Below are 10593 nucleotides of genomic sequence, written 5' to 3'. Positions count from 1 at the left end.
GAAGTGTGATTTCATCTGTGCTGCTTATTAACAGCTTGTTCACCCTTTTCAGATCGAGCAGCTCGCATAGCGGCCTCAAAATAAAGACATCAGTGTTTAAACAGGTCGGAGGGGTAAACCTTAAAAATCATGGACACACAGAGCGGATACCGGCCGGTCATGAGGTCATGAGTCTGTGGTTATTATGGGTACTGTTATTGTTATTATGTTGTTGTTATGGTTGTTGTTGTTATTATGGTTGTTGTCATGGTTATTATGGTTATTACTATGGTTGCTATGTTTATTTTGGTTATCATTATGGTTATTATTATGGTTATTATGGTTATTATTATCGTTGTTATGGTTATTATGGGTATTATTATGGTTGTTATTATGGTTATTATTACGGTTATTATACTTGTTGTTCTCCGACTTCCAGTGGAACAATTATGGGATGTTAATGTTAGTCTCAGCAACTTAGCACTTTTCTCTGAGTATCAGATGGGAACAGTGGAAGAGTGTGTGCTGATGCTGGGGTTGTAGATTCGAGGCCTGGCCAGGTCTCTCTCTCTCTCTCTCTCTCTCTCTCTCTCTCTCGTGTCTGGGCACCACATTGTTAACGGTTATTTCGCGAGTGCTAATGGGCGCGTGGCGCTCAGCCAACGGCTTTTATAGCGGAAGTGGCAGCGCGAGGAACGCCGGTAAGTAGAAAAACCGAGAGAGAAAAAAAACCATGCATCTGTGTATAGTAAGTGTGAAAGCGAGAGAGAGAGAGAGAGAGAGAGAGAGAGAGAGAGAGATCCTTTTCTGAAGTGTGTGTCTGTATAACACACACACACACACACACACACACACACACACACACACACACAGGTAGCCCTAATGTTTAAATGTCACGGGAAGCATCCTGACATGAAACTATACGCCAGCCGTGATACCGTGATACCGTGATACTCCCCGGTTAGTTCTCACCGTTCTCTATGTAAACCGATGTATTTACCGGATTTATGGCTCTTTATGAGGCGGCGCGGATGCGAACCCAGCACCCGGGTGACAGCGGGGTCTGGACAGTTTAGATTGGATTTCCGCGCGTGAGTGGAGAAACACGGGGTGGGGTTTTGGGCAGGGGTCAGAGGTCAGCCTCAGTGGAGTGTGAACACTGAAAATTATTAGCGCAGGAATTCCTCCGACGGGGACTTCCGGGGAAAGCTGTCAGCCACAGGTGAGGAAATATGTGTGGCTTTTACCGGGTGCGACAAAAGCAGGCCGAGAGAATAAATAACCCTGAGAAATAAGCTACAGTTTCACAGGAAATATGAGCTATATTTATTACATTTATTAATACGCAGGCGGCTTATACCACGTGCATCCTGTTTCCGGTCAGCCGCTTTCTGTTTACATTCACCTGCAAAATAAAATCAATAGATAATATCGCATTAGTATAGCCCATCATTTCTTTTAAAAATACTCTTTAAAAATGAGCCACAGACTCATCTGAGCTGCAGCAATGTGTTTGTTGTACACAGCAGGTGTGCAGCTGGTTTCTATTTACGTTAACCTGCAATAAATAAATAAAGAAAGAAAATCATATCATTATATTTGATTTTTTAAAATCAACTGCAAAAATAGCCTGTAAGCGACGGATTATATGTCAGACACGCCTCAACTATACAAATAACTGTCGCAGACAAAATTGCATCATTAAACCCAATTATATTATATTAGTTTGTACACCCCTCCTCTACTCATTCACGGTTTTTCCCCCCTGTATTTTGTATTTTCTACATTGTAGAACACTGAAGACATCACAACTATAAAATAACATCTGGAACATATCTGGAATTATTAGATTCTTGTTTACCTTGATGATGCTTTACACCCCGTTGTCATTATCTTAACCAGCTTCATGAGGGAGTCACCTGGAATGCTTTTCAATTAACAGCTGTGCCTCGTCAAAAGTTAATTAGTGGACGAGTTTCTTGCCTTCTTAATGCATTTGAGATCAAATAGTAAATAGTAAACATACTATAAGTAAATAGCCCAAAATAACACCACAACTGTAGTAATCCCTATTATTCTATCCACATTCACTGGATGTGGGCAATCGTGCACTCTGATTGGCGACTCTACTACTAGGATATCAACTCATATACTGTGAGTAGAGAAAAACAAAATGGCGGCGCGTGTTGCTGAACCAGCCGGGGACGAAATAAAAACTACTCGAAAACAAAACACCAAGAAATACAAAAACAAGCAACAAAATATGGAATGAAGGTATTTCATGATAAGAACATATCTTTTTGTTTTTCAAGAAGTATCATTATTGTTATCGCATTTTTCACAAATTGCTCCTGTCGTTTCACCGGTTTGTTTGCATTCTAAGCAGAAGTGATTTTGTCGGACGTTTTGTGTAAAGTTTTTATTTATCGGATTCGCAGAAAAATAAAAATAAAAATGCTCTGTTTCTCAAAATCCAGTGAATGTAGATAGAATAAAACAGTTACTCCCCTCAATCTCGTCGTACATGGATTTTACACACACACACACACACACACACACACACACACACACACACACACACACACACACCAAAATATATAACAATGTTAATAAATTAAATGCACTGGCAGCTGCATTCTATAATTACATTATCATGGGCAAAACATCAAAAAACAAACACAACAACAACAATAACAACCCTGACTGTATCATGAATCACAATTTTATTTTTATATTTGATTATCACTACTATAGTTTGGTGGCCCCAACTTTGGTGGAAAACAAAAAACAAAATAAAAACAAACAAAACAACCTGGTTGTACCTTGTGATAAATCACAATCTCATCTGAATATCTGATTCTTCTTATTATTTTTTAAATCAGACTTTATATAGCCGAAATACAAATATAGCTCCTTCATAACAATTCAAAAGAACACATGCTGTTTTTGTTAATAATTAGGATATTTGACATAAAATGCTAAAATTCTAATAAAGTATTAAGTTTATTTAGGTTTCGACTGTTTGTGAGCATGACATCATCCTCCGCTCTTTAACAACACAGGAATCTCAGTTATTATGATCTTTATTTGTAAAACCCGTGTGTATCTATTTAGAGACGTGCAGTGTTCAGTACAGGGATATCCTGGTGTGTCTTGGTGTGTCCTGATGTGTCCTGTAGCCTGTATTATCGCCACTCAGATTTTAAAGCTGAGTATGAAATCAATGTCTGGAGTCCAAAAAGCACTTTCAGGTTGTCTTTGGTTTGCGTGGTGACGATGTGTGAGGTGTTTATGTGAGCCATGTGCTCTCACAGTGTGTGTGTGTGTGTGTGTGTGTGTGTGTGTGTGTTATTTTTTTCTCTTTCCAGTGAAGAACTTCAGTGAATGAAGTTTACTTCTAAGAAACAGTCAGTTATGTAAAATGTTTCTCATGAAAAATACAATCCACTTAAACAGGAAATGATGTGGGAATGCAGGAAAGGAATTTGATTCCATTTTCCAGGATCATTCATGTAAACTTTAGGTGCGTCTACTGTGGATGCATGAGCCAGTACATAATAAGATTGTGATTCTCTTTCTGGGAAAAAAAAAATAGAGGAACTGCTGACTTTTGCTTCAGTGTTTTTGTAATCTGTAATAAAACAAAGAAAGAAAGAAACAAACAAGGAAAATAGCTCGCTAATGGTAGCTGTAAGAAAATCAGAAATTCACATCACCAGACTGTCCATAATTGCTGAACATTGATGAAAAAAAGAAAAAAGAAAGAGTGAGGATAAAGTCCAGCGTGACGGCGGCTTTATGTCTGCATATCAGCAACGTTCGAATATTTTACAGCAGTCACTGAGGGATTGTGCAGAACCAGCAGCTGGTCTGTGGAGAGATTGGTGCTGATCTCTTTAAGCCTCCAGTAAACCTTGCTGTTAGATGAATTCTCTCTCTGTTCCAGCTCTCCTTTACTGCTCCCCCAAGCATTTCTTCTTTTCAGCGGATGTGTGAAAGTGAGCCAGTGGACAGTGCAGGCTCCAGTTTGGACGCGACTCAAAACACCATTGTTCGTTATTGTTTTTCAGTCAAAGCCAAGCTTTTGTTTTTGCCAAGAAGTGGTCCTGATTGACTGACTGTCTCCATATTGCTGAAATGCGTTTCAAAGGACATGATCTGCGGCTATTGCTGCGGCTGTAATCAATCGCACGGGACAAAGTAGGACGATACTGATTCAACACTGTTTAAAACTATAAATAACTGTCAAAAGGGACAAAAACTTAGTTTAATTCTAAATCACTTCACCACTAGTTCGTCATAGTTAGTTCTAGGGATAGATCACAACTGAGAACTGCGAGCTTTGTTTAGAGAAACACTTTAACACCCGGGCTAATCCCGATGCTAAAAACACAACCTGATGTTTTGCGTTTTCTTGACATTTCTTTGGCAGTGGGATCTTAGCGGTTAATATTCGACGCTAGATATCGAAACACTGAAATCCCAAAACGTTCCAGAGAGCCCGGTGGAGTTCTTAGGCCCTGAAGTGAAACTTTTAGCTGTGCACCTGCATGCTTGGATTGCATCCTGACTCAACTGCAGGTTGCTTTGGGTAAAAGCATCTGCTAAATAAATACACAGAGTGTAATGTTTTCTTCACTTTTCAGAGTTCGGTACCGTTAATGGACAGAATGTTACGGGACAAACCTTTCCCTTTCTGTCAGAATTCATTTGTCATCCAGCTTTACTAGACTTGCCTTGTTTTATCGTTTACTGTCACCGATGTAAGGAATTAAACATGACGTGGCATGCAGTTGGAGAAAAATAACCAATGATTGAGTGGTATGATGTGGCTCAGGGCAAAGCAGAGTTCCTGTTATCATCCTAAACTTCATTCTAAGTGTGTTTTTTTTCTTCATTTTATACCACAGCAGTTTGCAATCTGAAAATTACAATTTTTAATTAATTAAAGTTGAAGATGACATCTTGTTTTTTTATCCATTTACAGTTACAGTTAATGTTATGGGACGTCCACAAGACAAGTTGCTGTTATCAGTTACAGATAACAGCTGTTACTCAAGTCAAGTCAAGTCAAGTCAAGTCAAGTTAAGTTTATTTCTATAGCACTTTTAACAATAGACATTTTCACAAAGAAGCTTTACAGAATTTGAAAGACTTTAAACATGAGCTAATTTTATCCCTAATCTATCCCCAATGAGCAAACCTGTGGCGATGGTGGCAAGGAAAAACTCCCTCGGACGACATGAGGAAGAAACCTCGAGAGGAACCAGACTTAAAAGGGAACCCATCCTCATTTAGGTGATAACAGACAACATGATTATAACATTTTTAACAGTTTTAACATGAAGTCTGTTTCATTGATGTTATAACTCTTCATTGATGGAAACTTGAGTGCAAAACTGTTTGTTATTCTATCCACATTCATTGGATATGGGCAATCACACGCTCTGATTGGTTACTCTGCTACTAGGATATCAGCTCGTATACTGTGAGTAGAGAAAAACAAAATGGCGAAGTGTGTTGATGAAGCAACCAAGGACAAAATAAAAACTCTACTCGAAAACAAAACCCCCCAAAATACCAAAAAAAGCAATGAAATATAGAATAAAAGTATTTGATGGTAAGATTACCTCCTAGGGCTTAGCGGTCACATGCGTGGACAGCACTTTTTAGAAATTCGGAACAAGAATCCACATATGTGGACATACTTTTTCTCTAAAAGTACATCTTATCAAAAGATGATGCTTAGTTTTTATTCTAATCAGGTTCTAATAAGCCCAAATAGCAAAGAGAAATAAAAAATGCATGTAAAAAAACAGCTTGGGCCTTAGGAGGTAAAAAAAAAAATCAAGAATTATTATTATTATTATTATTATTATTATTATTATTATTATTATAGCATTTTTCACAAATTACTCCTGCCATTTCACCAGTCTGTTTACATGCTAAGTGGAAATTATTTTGTCAGATGTTTTGTATGAAGTTTTTATTTCTTGAATTTGCAAAATAAAAATAAAAATGCCCCATTTCTCAAAATCCAGTGAACGTGGATAGAATAAAACAGTTATTCCACTCAATCTCGTCGTACATGGCTCATGTACGACTCGACTTCGTGGAATAACAGTTAATTATAAAAGCCATTCCTATACCAGCCTCTCTTGTTTTCTCTCTCTTGAATTTAATAAGGAAAAAAAAGTGGCTTGTTATGTGACCAAGAACCAGAAAGTCTTCTGTCCTGTGGACTTTCCCATGGCAAAGTGTTGACAATAGAGACTCCTTCTATAATTTTAAATAAACATCTGCTTACAAACTTCACATCCCAGATCATCCTTTATTTTTTCTTTGCTAAACACATACAAAAATAAACGTGTTTATTATTATTAGTAATAGATTATGTGGAGCGTCCACTATACAAGTCCCAGTGAATGAGTCGTTACCATAGCAACACTGGAATTTTTCCATGGCAAGGACAAACATGGCACAATTGCTATATGGGGTTTCTTCTTCTATAAGCGTTCATGAGTTCATTTCCGACTCTCACGTGGACCTGATGTTTGGAAAGGGTCACTTGATATGATAACACTGACTTGGACTTCTCTTGATTTGTGCTGTGCCGATACCCCGCAGGTCAAATGTTTCCACCGGTTTTTAAGGGACAGGATGAAGGCTGCAGTCCTTCGTGGTGCCTCAGTGATGAGGTCATGTGCAAGAGGCCCAACGTGAAGACTGACAACGTGATAATGAGAGAGCGAGGAAGCCTGAAATAGGCAACAGGAGACAGGGTAAGTATGGGTAGTGACCGGATGTGATCTCTAGAGGGCAATGACGTGGTCAATGTAAAAGTTTAGCTTGGAGAAATTTTGCCGTTCGAATCAGAGGTGGGGAGAGTAAGAAAAGAAATATACTCAAGGAAAAGTATTGCTACTTTATAATAATAATAATAATAATAATAATAATAATAATAATAATGACTCAAGTAGAAGTAAAAGTACTCGTCAAAATAATGACGAGTATGAGTAAAAAAAAAAGAATCTCGTAAAATTATTACTCAAGTAGTGAATAACTTCTCATGATGATTTATTACATAGACGCGAGTATTTTACTGGGAAATACACCACTCATATTTTTCATACGAGCTCAGTCCAGGACACGGAGAACCAAAACCAGGACACAAATCTCTATATGTCACTTGTAAGGAAATCGATGAAAAATTGTTTCTGATAAATTTGGGGACTTTTTGTTTGTGAATGTGCCGATATAATAAAAAGAAAATCACACATTGGCTTGAAGATATGAAGTTTATCTTCTCGTGTTGAAAAACTCACACTTTTCAAATGAAATACATCATTGTGGATCTGAATGACATATTTAAATTATATTGGCTGACTTTTTTCGTGGTCTATCATATTCCATTCAGTTAGCATGATACTGAATGAATCAAAGATGAGGAGCTGAATGGAATATATCTGATAGACCACAAAAAAAGCCATTATTATTATTATTATTATCTCATCTCATTATCTGTAGCCGCTTTATCCTGTTCTACAGGGTCGCAGGCGAGCTGGAGCCTATCCCAGCTGACTACGGGCGAAAGGCGGGGTACACCCTGGACAAGTCACCAGGTCATCACAGGGCTGACACATAGACACAGACAACCATTCACACTCACATTCACACCTACGCTCAATTTAGAGTCACCAGTTAACCTAACCTGCATGTCTTTGGACTGTGGGGGGAAACCGGAGCACCCGGAGGAAACCCACGCGGACACGGGGAGAACATGCAAACTCCGCACAGAAAGGCCCTCGCCGGCCACGGGGCTCGAACCCGGACCTTCTTGCTGTAAGACGACAGCGCTAACCACTACACCACCGTGCCGCCCCTCCTGAGATGTTTTATTTTATTTTGTCTTCCTCAGGGTAGTAAAACTCACTTTTGCTGTGAACACTGTCATGACCGCTATCCATGCTATAAAATTAACGCTATTCTCCTGAGAAATGCTGGCAAAAATTTTTAGATATTTGATAATCTTATAAATAAATCTTATAAAAAAAGATAAATGTTGACAAAAAATGCTACTATGTTTGTTGTTGTTGTGAATGAGCGAGTCACCAGAGGTCCATAACTGGGGTCCGTAACTGGGGTCCGTAACTAGGGTCCATATCATAGGATAAAGACCTGCTCGCCAGCCAATCAGAGCACAGGATTTGATGGAAACCGCACCGCAAAAAAAAATAAAAGACATTATGTTATATATGAAGGAAAGGAAACGCAGGACCAAACTAATAAATATCGGTGCTCAGCGAGCACCTCGGTGTGATCAACGCTAACCACTACACCACCGTGCCGCCCTATTATTATTATTATTATAAATACATACTCTCTTCATATCAACAGTCTCACCTTCCAGCTGGTGTAGCGTTCATCAGTAGTGTTAACGAATGCTAATAAAGCGGTCAACCCAGTGTTATCCAAAGCCACTAGCACAGAATAACGAAAGAGAAACTAAGATTTCTGTCTCCAGACTCTTCTTCCATGCTGTACACTCGCTACAGTATTTTTCACTCAGACTTAACCATACATGTCAACCTTTGGTCAATCAAACCTGTATAACCAACCTCCAAAATCCGTATTTCCCTTATAAAATCCGTATAAGATGCAAATTAAAATAATTTACCTAAAATTTGAATGATAATTAACAATGATATATCCCAGTTACTTTTTATTCAATATTAATAACAATAAACCTTCAGAATGAATACAAAGCTCCAATGTTTGACAAAAACACAGTGTCACTCTAATGTTCTGAATTGTCCTCCATGACAGCTTTTTTAGCGCTCTGCACCAATACCTCACGAGGCTGCATGTCACAGCAAGTGTCTGTGTTGATCTTGCCGGAGTGCCCATTCAGAATCTTTTCAGTCGCTAGTGAAAGTCGCTCAGGTGGAAATACGCTTTTCAAACAAAATGCTAGCTTGGCGGGATTCTCGCAATGCGGTGTGCGCATGATCAAAAGTGGAACAAAGTCTCGCTACCACAAGATAACGCGCGATTTCATAAGACTCTTTACTGGCTGTCTGTGGTGTACAGTACATTTGTAAATGTTATGCGCTCTTTTATCATCGTGGGAATTGATTATAGCTCTAAATAAATATTGAAGTTTTTTTAAAGAATCCGTATAACTTTATTTGTATGCCCGTATACTACGTTTATTGAATCAAATCCGTATAAAATACGGACATTCCGTATAGGTTGACATGTATGCTTAAGTATTCATTTCCTTCTGTAATTTACTGAGTTACTTTTAAAATCAACATCAACAGCTACACACAATTTCAGAACTTTAACTGTGACCTGGCAGTTAAATTCTCTCAAAATCTTCAGTTTTTAATGAAACAAACCTCACAGCCATGTTTGTTTACAAACTGTCACAGTCACTCACTAGCGCAGAAGTTTTACATCTCCAATGTGTCTCTTTTCCAGTTTTTCGATGTCTGTTGGTATGTTTTTCTCTTGTAAATTTCCATGAAGAATGCCTAATGAAGTTTTGGTAGCCTTTTGGGTGTTCAATGCATCTTTAGTTTCAATTTTTAGTTCATTTATTTAGTGCTTAATTATAGCACACCTAATCCTAGCAGTAGCATTGGATTAGCCTCGTCTTCTCTCTTTCCCGGTGGACAAAGAAATTATTCTGCGCATGCACAGCAGAAAAGTTTTGTCGCTGGAATATTCACATGAGCTCTGATGTGCGATGTCTTGTTGGTCATGTTGTCTTGACAACTATGTGATATCATAAACCATATTCAACGCTCATTCTCCATTGGGTGGAGTGACGTAATATGTGCATGATAAGCGATATTCTAATGACATTGCATGCTATCAAACCAAATGAATGAAACCCGCTAGAAATGAATAGAACACATGTTTTTATTCCATTGAAAAAGTGTCCTGTATAGATAATAATTCCTGATATTTCATTCCAATGGTGTCACTCCCAGTGTTTTCACGCTGACTACATGTGTGTTGTCAAAATGGAGAACCAGTTCAAAATTAAAATGCATTTGATTAACTTGCATATTTTTTTCTTTTTTGTGGATGTGTCCATACTGTATAATAGAAAAGAACATTACATGGTGGTGTGAAGATATGAAGTTTATCTTCTCGTGTTGAAAAATGTATCACACATTCACCACTTGAAGATGAGCTTCATATTTACACACAACCATGTATTCCATGTATAATTTATTGCATTCAAATGTATTAGAATATTAGTTATGCCCCAAAATTAATTAATTAAATAAAATAAAATGCGGGCAGCACGGTGGTGTAGTGGTTAGCGCTGTCGCCTCACAGCAAGAAGGTCCGGGTTCGAGCCCCGTGGCCGGCGAGGGCCTTTCTGTGTGGAGTTTGCATGTTCTCCCCGTGTCCGCATGGGTTTCCTCCGGGTGCTCCGGTTTCCCCCACAGTCCAAAGACATGCAGGTTAGGTTAATGAATGGTTGTGTGTGTCTATGTGTCAGCCCTGTGATGACCTGGCGACTTGTCCAGGGTGTACCCCGCCTTTCGCCCGTAGTCCGCTGGGATAGGCTCCAGCTTGCCTGCGACCCTGTAGAAC

This window comes from Neoarius graeffei, chromosome 13 (genome assembly GCF_027579695.1).
Source record: "Neoarius graeffei isolate fNeoGra1 chromosome 13, fNeoGra1.pri, whole genome shotgun sequence".
NCBI lineage: Eukaryota > Metazoa > Chordata > Actinopteri > Siluriformes > Ariidae > Neoarius > Neoarius graeffei.
Note: the sequence above shows the minus strand (reverse complement) of the source record.